Raw genomic sequence first — 11,599 nt, 5'->3', positions numbered from 1 at the left:
CTGGAGCAAGAGGCAATATTATTAGAAGTTACCATATACTATTTATCATATGCAAGTATAAAGTCATAAAATGGCTTGAGTTGGAAGGGATCTCAAAGATCATCTAGTTTCAGTTAATTTGTGTTGCAGCAGTTTCATACATAATTGTTTCTCCTATTCTTGAGTGTTTTCATTGCAGAGTCTGAATTTTCTTTCAAAACTTGGTTTCTGACTTACTTGCCTAAAGTCCTAAGAAGTCAATTATTGAGAGGAAAAGAAAAGAGAACCAAACCAAAATCCTTCTATGTAAACAGTGTTCCTGTTCTCACATGATCTTAGGACCATGTGCTTTCAAAATACTAGGTAGACTTTCTCAGTCTCTACAGAAACCTCTGGAGCAATGTAATAGGAAATGATCCCCAAAGTCTTTACACAGAGCCAGAAAGTCTTTCATGGCTCACATTACATCTTGCCCCACCAGGCTCACAGCTTTTTTGCATTTTCACTGGAGGATACAATTTGGGTTTGTTTTTGTCAGGAAGAGCAGTTTACCATTGGCAGCTCTACTGCTGAGCCACGGGCTTACGCGTCTACTTCATCCTTTCCACCACACAGAGTACAAAAAGGTCACCAGATTATCTTTGTGAATAAGGCATAAATAACACCAAAAGGCCTTTGCTTTGAGAGAACAGCTTTTTTTTAATGTTGTATCTTTTGTCCAGCACTTTATATTTACCAGGTACTGTTGTCATGGTCGTACCATCCAGACCCTTCTTGGCATGAAAAAAACAAAATCTTTGACCTGTCTAAAACCTGTTGTGGTTTCTGATAGCAGCAACTCAAAGTATCTTCTACTTACAAACCAGAGCACTTCAGACCAGATAGTGATGAAGAAACTTAGCTCCTCCCATGTGAAGCTGTGTGTTTGAAGCATACTGGATTCTTGCTTTAGCATTCCTTTAGGACTTGTGGATTTATTGTAAGATGCTGTAGGTTGATGCATTTTTACATTACTGTAGGAATCTCCATTCAAATGAGGCCAAGGAAAGATAATTTGACTGTATGTCCCTTTAAAGATGAGCAGAAAGCCTAATTGTTTGATGGGATCTTTTCCTGTTAAGTAGGAAAAGGAAATTCTTGGAATTTTAGGTCTCTGAAAAAAAATAAAATTGTAATTCATCATTCAGGATTTATAAAGGATGTTTTCCCCTCCCTATCGGAAAAGAAAAAATCAAACACTAGATCTGCAACACAAAAATCATTGCTCTCTAGAGAGCCAATTAAACATTATTCATATCTCAGCCCTATATGAATGTTCTTCCTTTAAAGCATACTCCAGATCTTCCTCATGAGAAGGCTACGTGGTATTATTAGACTAATTTAAGCACAGTTATCATTATAATATAATTTCTGCAATTACATGGTGCACCAGGTAGCATGACACCATGGCTCTGCATTGCCAAGGTGCAAAACAAATTCCGTGTTCAATCAGCCTGAGAAGAAAATGTCAATTCTCATTTGCATAAACACATAGCCACAGAAACTAGATACACAGAGGTATAAGAAATAGAGGCCTATTTTACATGATGTGCATAGAATATTTGACAGTTTAGATTGGAGAGTGGTGAAGTTTGTTGCCATGGATATGATTTTCCCAGCTAGCAATGCAAAGATTGGCAGGGATGGGTGCTATAAAAAAAACCCCCACACAGAGACCTATACAATTGCATGCATACATAAACACCCAAACTACTTCAACACCCTGGCAGCCTCATTGCCTCCTTCTGTTGAAAAGCCATGTATCCTTTTTCTAATGACGGCTCATCTACTATGCAGTGTAGTCTAAAAAGAGCAATATTTCCATAATAAATCATTTATGGGAAGGATGTATTTATATCTTGCATGTAAAGTCACAGCCTTATAAGATATATATACACATATATTCTGAGAGAAAGAAATAGGTGTCTAATATTTTGGGGGAAATACATATTTCACTCTATTTATCTTTGCTTATACTGAGATAATTTTTCCTACTTTAATTTATAATCTGAGAAATCTGCTGACCTTCATGCATGCACTTAATCTTCAACTGCAAAATATTGACACCACAATATGAGTATGAATTTCTGTAAAAAAGAAATCTAAGTGATTTTTCAATTGACACCCTGCAGTAGGTTTCTGATCACTTGGTCAGTAGTTCACATATGAAATGCCACCATTCTGTGTACCAGTGGAAAAAACAGACAGCTTCTGACAATTGGTCCTTCAAGATGTTTTGATGTTAAAGCAGCAGTATTGAAGCATATACTTCAGTTGGACATAAGAGGACTGATGTCAGCTACTGATGCCACATGACTCTTAAGCATCAGTGCTTTGTTGATATGCCACTTAAGTGTTGAAAAGAACTGTGTCTTGCTTGTATCCTTCTCCTCCTTGTTCTCTTGCCTTCTGTTCTTCTCCATCCCCATATCCAAGGTGACTCATTTTCTATTTGCATCCTTGTTTCCAGATGGATTTTTGTTGGGAACTCGAGGTAAATCCATCTCATGGAACTAAGCTTGTGCCTGAAGCATTGAAAATATATTCTTCAAGCACACACAAAAAGGGAGAAAATCCTGTCACTGTTGCCCTAATTTCCCTTTTATTTTCATATCGCAAGATTTCTCTTATCCAATCAAAAAATAACTGCCTGTTTGGACCAAATAATGTTGACCATCTTTGTGATTTTTTGACCTGTTAAGTAAGGAAGGAATAAAATAGTTTGCAGGAAAAAAATATGTATATGAATTTTGTTTTACTTTAAGAGGAGGAGAAATCTGTAGGAATTGTAGTAGTGCATTTCTGATTAAAAGTCACATGTCAACATTCAGACAATTAGCACAGAAAATGGGAGAGGCTATTAATAATTAAGTGAAAGCAATTGAAAGAAACGAAGTATTTAGAACCAATTTTATGTAAAACTGTAGACAGTCTTTGTACAAGATATGCAAAATAAGTGTCACAGATTACAATCAGCTCATACAGCAAGCAAAATTAGCCGAGAGTTGTAGAAATGTTCGACATTTGCTAACAATATTTTTAGAGGAAAAATTACTGCTGCTTAACATGAGTGTCAAAAATGTGGTCCCTATGGTCAATAGATGGATCACTAAAAGAATTAAAGGCAACATGATTAGAATAAAAATGTTGATAGAGATAAAAATCCATAATATAGATGAATTAGATTAACTGCTTGATGACAAATGATATGGATTTTGAATTGTGGCTGACATCTTAAGTATCTGAAAGACTGTGCATGAACTCCCTCTACCTCTTAATTGGCTGCAAATGTGCAGCTTGTTATTTCTTGCTCCCTCTAAGGGCTTACTCCTGTCTTCCAGGAGGTGCTGTGGGCGCATGGAGGTGCTGTCTTCTAAATGACATGAAAATAAAATAAAACTGCTTGGTTAGCCCTCAGAGTTGGGCAAATAATGCTGTGCTTGTTTCACAGATGGAAAAAGATGCAAAAATACGTTAAGCAAGTCAAGGTTAAGTAGGTCAGCAAGTATGGTACATGAATAACCAATAAGTTGCTGTAGTCATTGAGAGGGGAAATGTGCTTTCTGTTTATTCCCAGCAGGAATAAATATGGTGAAAGAACTAATATGCACAAGAGGAAATTAGACAAGAAATAAATCAATTTCTGTATTTTAGTAATAAAAACAGCAAAATTACTCTTGGGAATTCTTACTGTGAGCAGTGGTGTGTTGTCACAATTAAATTCTCATAAATTCTGAAACCTAATGGAAACCATTTTGAAATTATCACTTTTAGTGGTGACTCAGACTTCCATGTCCACTGAATTTTAATTTTTAATAAAGGGAAACAATGCTTGCACCATGAGAGGATGGAGTTTTTTATTTCATATGTTGCAGAAGCAGTTGCTTAGGACCTGGGAGTTCTGACCCTGACAAGAAGGCTTCCACAGAGACTTGCAGTCAGAAAAAGAAAATACATTTTCTAGGATTCTTTAAGTTATGTTTATTGGAGACCTCAACTGTTGACTAGCTGTCTCGGCATGACTCTGAGTTTCACTTTTCCCAAGTGATAGGAGCAGCAGGGTTGTCTTGTACCCAGGAAAGGAGGTGGAGTCTAGGAGGAGCCCTGGCTCAGTACTTGATGTCTGCAAGTGCAGGTACTATAAACTACTCTAGTAAAAACTAGTAGTTTCTAGTAAACTACTCTAGCTTTTTTAATTCTGTGTTCACATTTTTCTTCCCTTCTAGGTGACAAAAAACATATCATAATTTTCACAGATGTATTTTGTGTCTGAAACTGTCCGGCCAATAATTTCTTAGTTATCCTTAGCTTTTAACTGATCTGCAAGCTGTTTTCTTTATTTTTTTGCTGTTCTCATTCTGACAAGTTGTGCTGTTTTGCTTGAACATGGTGATCCCCTCAGAAATTTCTGTTCTAACCTGATCTTACTTTGGATTTTCAATTGTAAATATTAACATTAACTAATGAATAGAAATTATTCCTCCATAGTAAATAATCAGTGATATATTTTTTTCAATATTCTTGACAGATAAACTTACCTTTTAGATATTTCTTAGGGTAGCTAGTATATTGCTCACAAGTAACTAAAAAGGAATAAAAACTAAATGCTGCTTCTTGTAAGTGGGGGGGAAAAAGAGTTTTATTAGGCAATTTTTTTCAATCAATTTTTTTTTTAATCAAAACTATGATTACTCTAATGTAAGAATATTTAAGGACCAGCTCAGCTGCTGGCTACTGTTCATTTAAAGAGACTTTAGAAGTCTGTGTTAGCAGTAGTGGAAGAAGCTTTTCTCATCTTATCTCTTTGGACATCACTTCTTAAAAGCTTGGAACATCTCTTGAGCTCTATTACCATTTATTCCAGCCAGCATTTTCAGGAGGAACTAAGGTTTTTGGTAGCCCTTTCTTTCCAGGAACTCCTTAAAGGCCTGTGTACTGTACAGCTGTGCATCTTCTATGTTCTTAACCTGGCATGGCAGGCACCCCTGATGAGGTAATTTTTTAACACTGATGTTTTTTTAATAGTGATGATGATTCTAGAAGAATCTGATAAGAATCACAGGACTTCTTAGAATATTTTCTTGACCAAACGTCATGTTAATACTGTAAATGTTTTGTGTTCTCAGTCTACAGAGTTTAAGGTTTTATTATAGTAATGATAAAATGTTGTGATAGATGGCAGTTCGTTTCAGTTGACTGCACTAACAGCAAAAGAAAGGCTTTTTCCTAGAGAGCATTCACATCTTGTATAAACATAGCTCTTGCTCTCATTGTAAGCCACTTGTAGGCTAAAGGATCCCTGTGTCTACAGTCCTAGTCCTTGGTAGGCTGCCAAACACAATGGAGCATTAATTAACGTGGGCCGGGGATTCATCATTATGCACATAAGTAGATTTTTTCTTTTCTTTTTTTTTTTTTTTTCCCCTTCCCTTTCTCCTTTGCTTTTTAGTGTAATTCAGAAAAGATCTAATCCAGTATGTAAATCAACTCTTGCTAAATGCCTGGTTATACAGTTCCTTTTATTTTCCAGGACTTTTGTTAAATTTCTCATACATCTAAGGGAGACATTTACTCTGCCTCTTTTTCATGTTCCAAATCTATTTGCAGTCTTCAGATGGTAAAAATAACGTATTTTTTTTTGCTTGACAGACTGCTGAGTTAATGAATCATTTTACATACTACTAAAAAAGGGAGAAGAACAAGAATAATTTCTCTCAGTGTTGCACCAGTGGGAATGGTGGAATTAACTCTCCATTAGCTGGACTTAAGCTGGTCTCCTAACTTGCATGACTGCAGGAAAAAATACTGTACATCTAGTACATTATATGTAGTTTTACCACCCAGCAGTCAGAAGTCATATAAATCAGAAACATAAATTAAATTGCAATTAATCTTCATCTAGACCCTTTATCTCCAAGGAAACAAAATTCTCCTCATATTTCCTTATTTGTAATTATTGCTATAATTATTCACTAGGAAAGAAGAAAAAGAAAAAGGAAAAAGAAAAAGGAAAAAGGAATAGAAAAAGAGAAAGAAAAGGAGAAAGAGAAAGAAAAGGAGAAAGAGAAAGAGAAAGAGAAAGAGAAAGAGAAAGAGAAAGAGAAAGAGAAAGAGAAAGAGAAAGAGAAAGAGAAAGAGAAAGAGAAAGAGAAAGAGAAAGAGAAAGAGAAAGAGAAAGAGAAAGAGAAAGAGAAAGAGAAAGAGGAAGAGGAAGAGGAAGAGAAAGAGGAAGAGAAAGAGAAAGAGAAAGAGAAAGAAAAAGAAAAAGGAAAAGGAAAAGGAAAAGGAAAAGGAAAAGGAAAAGGAAAAGGAAAAGAAAAGGAAAAGAAAAAGGAAAAAGAAAAAGAAAAGGAAAAAGAAAAAGAAAGAGAAAAAGGAAAAGAAAAAGAAATGGAAAAAAGAACACCTAATTAAGAGAATTTCTGAGCATTCCCCTTTTATTATTAACTTACAACCCCAGCTCCAGGGGAGTCTTCAATTAAGCTGCTGGTATCTTTCACTTCAGGTGAATAAAGTGTAGTATAGAAATACTGGAAGGAAACAACAGTAGAAAGCTTTGCCATGCTTTTCATCATAAAAGCCTGATCAATCAGATCAGCTGATAATTTCCATCTTTTTTCATCCCCCAGTCTTCTCAGTCACTCCATCTGAGTCTTCTCACCTCATTTCAGAAAAGCATTTCTTTCTCTGGCCATAACAGATTTACTGTTCTGGAAAACATTCCAGGGGAGAATCTTAAGTTTTATACACGTTGTGTACTTCTAGCTATTGTTAACTTTTACTTACATTATTTCCTCAGATTCTTCATTAAGACTCTCTCCAGAACTGAATCCATTTCACCTTAAAGTAAGGAAGACTCAGGAACAAAATGGGCCAGTACTTCCCACTGAGCTCCTTTGTGAAAGGTAAACTGGTTTCATAGGCAAGATGGATGGATTATTGTGGCACTGAGCTCATGGGAGTTTAAGAGGAGAAAAGTAAAGAGCTCGCTGGAACTTTTAAAACACATTGCCCATATTTTCCATATTTAACAGCTGAATATTATTTCAGTCTGTGCATCTTCAATCACTTTAGCCACACTGTCATATTAATAATGTATGCCAATGTAATATTTTAGTTGAGGAAAAATATCATCATTAAAATCGAAAGGGTTTTTTGACATGATACCGTATAACCCAGATAACTGAACTCACTACACGCCCACTGAAAATTACAGTTCTTAAAAAAAAAAAAAAATTGAGACAATCAACAACTAAATTCTTAGTGATGATTTTCCTAGGAACAAGAAAACAAACCTACAGCACTATAAATAACTAATGGGATTTATGCATTCAGAGTTGCATCCAGATTGACAGTTTTCCAGGTGTGTAATTATCCACAGCTTCAGTTACGAAGTGGAAAGGTCAAACAAATGTCATGGAAGTTGTAGTACACCATAATGTGCATAGTTTAATGCTGTGAGCACTTAATACAATGGCTGCCTTCTGAAAGTCGATGTGTGCCATAGCTTAACTGAATCAAATAATATATATTTTCCTCTGGTCTTCATGAAGGCAGCAACTGTGGAAACAGTGTGAGAGAAATGTGTGTTATGAATGGATGCAATGTTTTTTTCAGAGGCTAAAAATAATCTCAGCAGTAGAGTGCACACTTCATAGAAAGCATGGTTCCTGCTTTCAAGAGCAGAAATGCCACCATCCTCTCATGCTGCATGCTGACTCACCAGGTGGTATCAGTGCCTTTCTACTGACATTTTACAAAGAGGTTTGCTACTGTGTGATATTAAATTTCATGGCTCTCATCACCATAATAACAAAGATTCAAGGGCGACAATGCCACATCTGTTTGTTCACTTGCAGGACAAATAAAATCCATGTAGAAGTCCAACAGGGATATCCATGGCATCAAGACATATTTAGTCACTAAGTAAGACCCAAGTGAAACAGCAAATCAGCTGTGCCAGCGTCAGGGTCTTACCATGTGATGCGGATGCATGCTCACTCTGAAATATAACCACTCAGAAGTTCAGTAGGAAACTATCATATGGGTTATTGTAAAAGCACAGCCAGCTTCATATGAAATAGCAGGCAATACTCACATCAAACCACACTCTACACACTATTTGGTGAAACACAATTCACCTTGGAAATATCACCAAAATATGTTCTATTCTGGATGAACTAAAATACCTGAGAAAAATATCTTCCAAAATTTCGCAGACTTTCTTTTTACGAGGCATCCGTGAATCATCATACTGTACTTTCACATACAGAGTAGATAACCCAGTATGAGGAAGGTGCTACCTCTCCCTAGCATGTTGCAAGGTGTATACAAATGTAAGCCTAAAATTATTCCCTCAGTTTTCATGCAGATATCTTTTAAAGTTGCCCTTTTACACTTGCTGGGAGGATGTTAAAAAGCGGATGAGAATCAACATTCTGCCAGTGTATGGATGGACGGAAGTCATGATGATTATGAGAGCCATTCCTAGGAATAATGAATTTGGAAATTATTTTATCTTTGTCATTCTGATGAGAACTGGAGGAGGCCTCTGGCCAGAGCTGGATAAATAGTATCCCTCAATACAATGATGCACATCTGAGTTGGCTGTGTTCTCCCCTGAGACTAATGTGCTCTGATACTTTATATATCCCTAGTCAGTGATATAAAGAAAAGAAAAACAAACAAACAAACAAACAAACAAACAAAAACCAAAAACATCAAACTGCAACATGCCATTGAAAAAAAAAAAAGAGAGAGAATACCTCTGTAAAGAAAAGAAACAGATGTTAAAATTTAGGCATTCAAGTGAAAATTCAATCCTTCACAGTACAGAGCTTCTGTGAAGACTTTTAAATGACCCCTTATATCATGCTGCCATGTCTGTACTGTTCTGAATAGTGAGACCTAGTAAGAAAAATAGACGTATGTACACAAATGGCTGAGTAACGTATTATTTCATGTGCACTCATGTTCTTTTTGGCAAACTGACCTTATCAAAGAGAAGAAAGTTGCACACTGTGAGAAGCTGAGCCCTACTGCAATGTCAGAATTAGCAGTGAACAGTGAGGGAGGTTTCCCTTTTATCTCATTGTCAATGATACCTGAGACTCATCTTTTTCTCTTTTTGGGGTGATAATGCTCAAGAAATATCACTGTCTTTGTTTTAATTATTCTTACTAATTCCTAATCACATCCCCCCAAAATAAATGCACACTTAAATGTAATTAAATATAAATAAAGCACAACCGTTATTCTCACCCTAGGAGAAGTGCCTTGGGTTCTTGTGCTGAGCTCCATTATTTCCCTCAGACTGGTGAAGCAGTGTGCTGAGGAAGTCTCCATCAGAAGATGATCACTTCTGCTGTCTTACATTTGTATTTCTAGAGTGCAGATAAAAAAAAATTAAAATTTACACTAAATTTATACACATCAAAAACCACTGTGCACTCCAGGTCTTTCTCAAAAGAAATATTAGCTAGCACTACCCTACTTTTGTTAATACCTGCAAAACAGCCCTAACAAGCAACAGGGATTTGGATTTACGCACCATAAAAATGCCTTCTCCACTCCTTTTCTTGCATTTAAACAGTTCTGTGACCTCCCTTCTTGTTCATTTCTCCTTGAACTTGAGCCAGAGGAAACAAAAATAAAGATATTTATTGTACTCTCTGTATCTCCAAATCCTTCCTTTAAACCACTTCTGACTCTCCCCTTTCTCGTGTGGTTAAATGCTTTTTCTTCTTCAGCCCTAGGAAGTTTACCTCCTAGAATGCAAGTAGAGACATTCTGCCAACAGTTTAATTCCAGAGGAAAAACTATTTTGCATCTCGGAATCCAGTTGTGCTTCAGCCAATGGTAACAAGATGGGCATCAGCCCTGGTGTGCTAAAGGCTTTGGGCAGAGCAGACCCAGTGACCATGTGGCTGGCCTGAAAAAAATACTCTAGACAGAAAATAAGTGAAAAATAAACAAAAATCAACAGTCTCCAAAAGGACTTCACCAATGTTAGTGTGACTCTCCATGTTGTAAGTTCTCCTGGTGTCCTGAAAGACATCTGCCGATACCACCATGTGACTGTCACGGGTTACTTAGATTTACCTATGCCCGTGACAGGGGAAGCCACCCCGTGGGCCCCCCCATCGGGGCCCGGAAAGGAGGGGGAAAAAGGGAGTGGGATAAAACAGCGACAATCTAAGGAGGAAAAACTTATTTTACTAAATATGATACCGAAATACAAGATAACACAATATAATATAATTAAGGCTAACAAATCGAACGAAACAGAGAGAGAGAGTCCCCGAAAACCGAGAGGCCTACTGTGAACTCTAGGCGACACGGCTGGAACACTTCCCACTCTCCGAGAAGTTCGAGAGAAGAAGGAGGGCACTCCAGCCTGGGAACGAGATTATATAGAGTCCTGGTCCCGTGACTTATCATTACCCCTGTTGTTCTCTGGGATATGTAGTCTTCTTCTGTGGACTGCACATTCAATAGAAGTATCCATACTTGACATGATGTTATGATGTGGAATACTGATAGCAAAATTACAAAATTACAAAACCATGACAGTGACGAGCACAGAATAACCAGTGCAAGCAGCAAGCTAATTTGAAAATATAGGCTAAACATAGCTGTCTGATTTCAGACAGAGATACCTGAATTTATCTGTTTCTCATTTTCTTTCTGTGTTTTCAAAGCCTGTTTTGTTGTTACTTCCCTCTATCTGGTGCATTTTAAGTATTTACCAAGGAATTAATTCATTTCCAAAATTGTGTTGCTTGTATTTTTCATTGCACCTTTTTCCTGCTGGAGAGTCGATATACATGTGAAAGAAGATATTCTGTATTAACAAGTTGCAGTGCTGCAAACATAGTATCTTTTGCTCCTATTGAATTCAATGGCGAAGTTCCTATTCATATTAATGAACAAAGAACTGGCATCATTTGTCTGGAAGGAAACAATTTATACCTCTTTCCATGGTAAACCAAATATGATCAGCATACACATGCTGGAGGGTCCACAAAAAAACATACACATGGTTTGTATTGAAACTCTTTTTCTCTTGCTCAGTGCTGGGGGCAGAGTTGAGCCGCTGCTCACCTTTGGCTTAGGAAAAACAAAAACCAAAAGCATACTTTCAAAGGCAGCGTTCATTGCCCCCTGCCCCCCACCCTCCATGGAAATTGTGGCACTGAGCTGGGCTCTGTAAACGTGTCAGCAAGGATTTCTGATCTCACCTCCTGAAATAACCTGAGCCACTGCTATTGTGTCTAGTGGGAGTATAACTGACAGCTGTAAGTGGCTGGTACCTGAGACTGGCTTGCTGTTGTGTATCTTTAGCAAACTTGCATCAGCAGCATTTGAATATGTAACAGACATGGAATATGAAGAAATGCTTGCAGATACTGGGAATGAGCAACTGAACCTCATGAGAACTATTTCACCCAGACTATTACAGAAGTATGGGAATACCACCCTGATGACACACTGGATAGCATCCACTCATCATAAGCATACAGCTGTGGTGTCATGATAGCTCTTGCTTTTCACTCTGAGCCATGAAAGGTGTGGGGAGATA

Source organism: Coturnix japonica, chromosome Z (assembly GCF_054131305.1).
Source record: "Coturnix japonica strain WE chromosome Z, WE-NBRP24, whole genome shotgun sequence".
NCBI lineage: Eukaryota > Metazoa > Chordata > Aves > Galliformes > Phasianidae > Coturnix > Coturnix japonica.
This window is presented reverse-complemented; position numbering follows the sequence as displayed.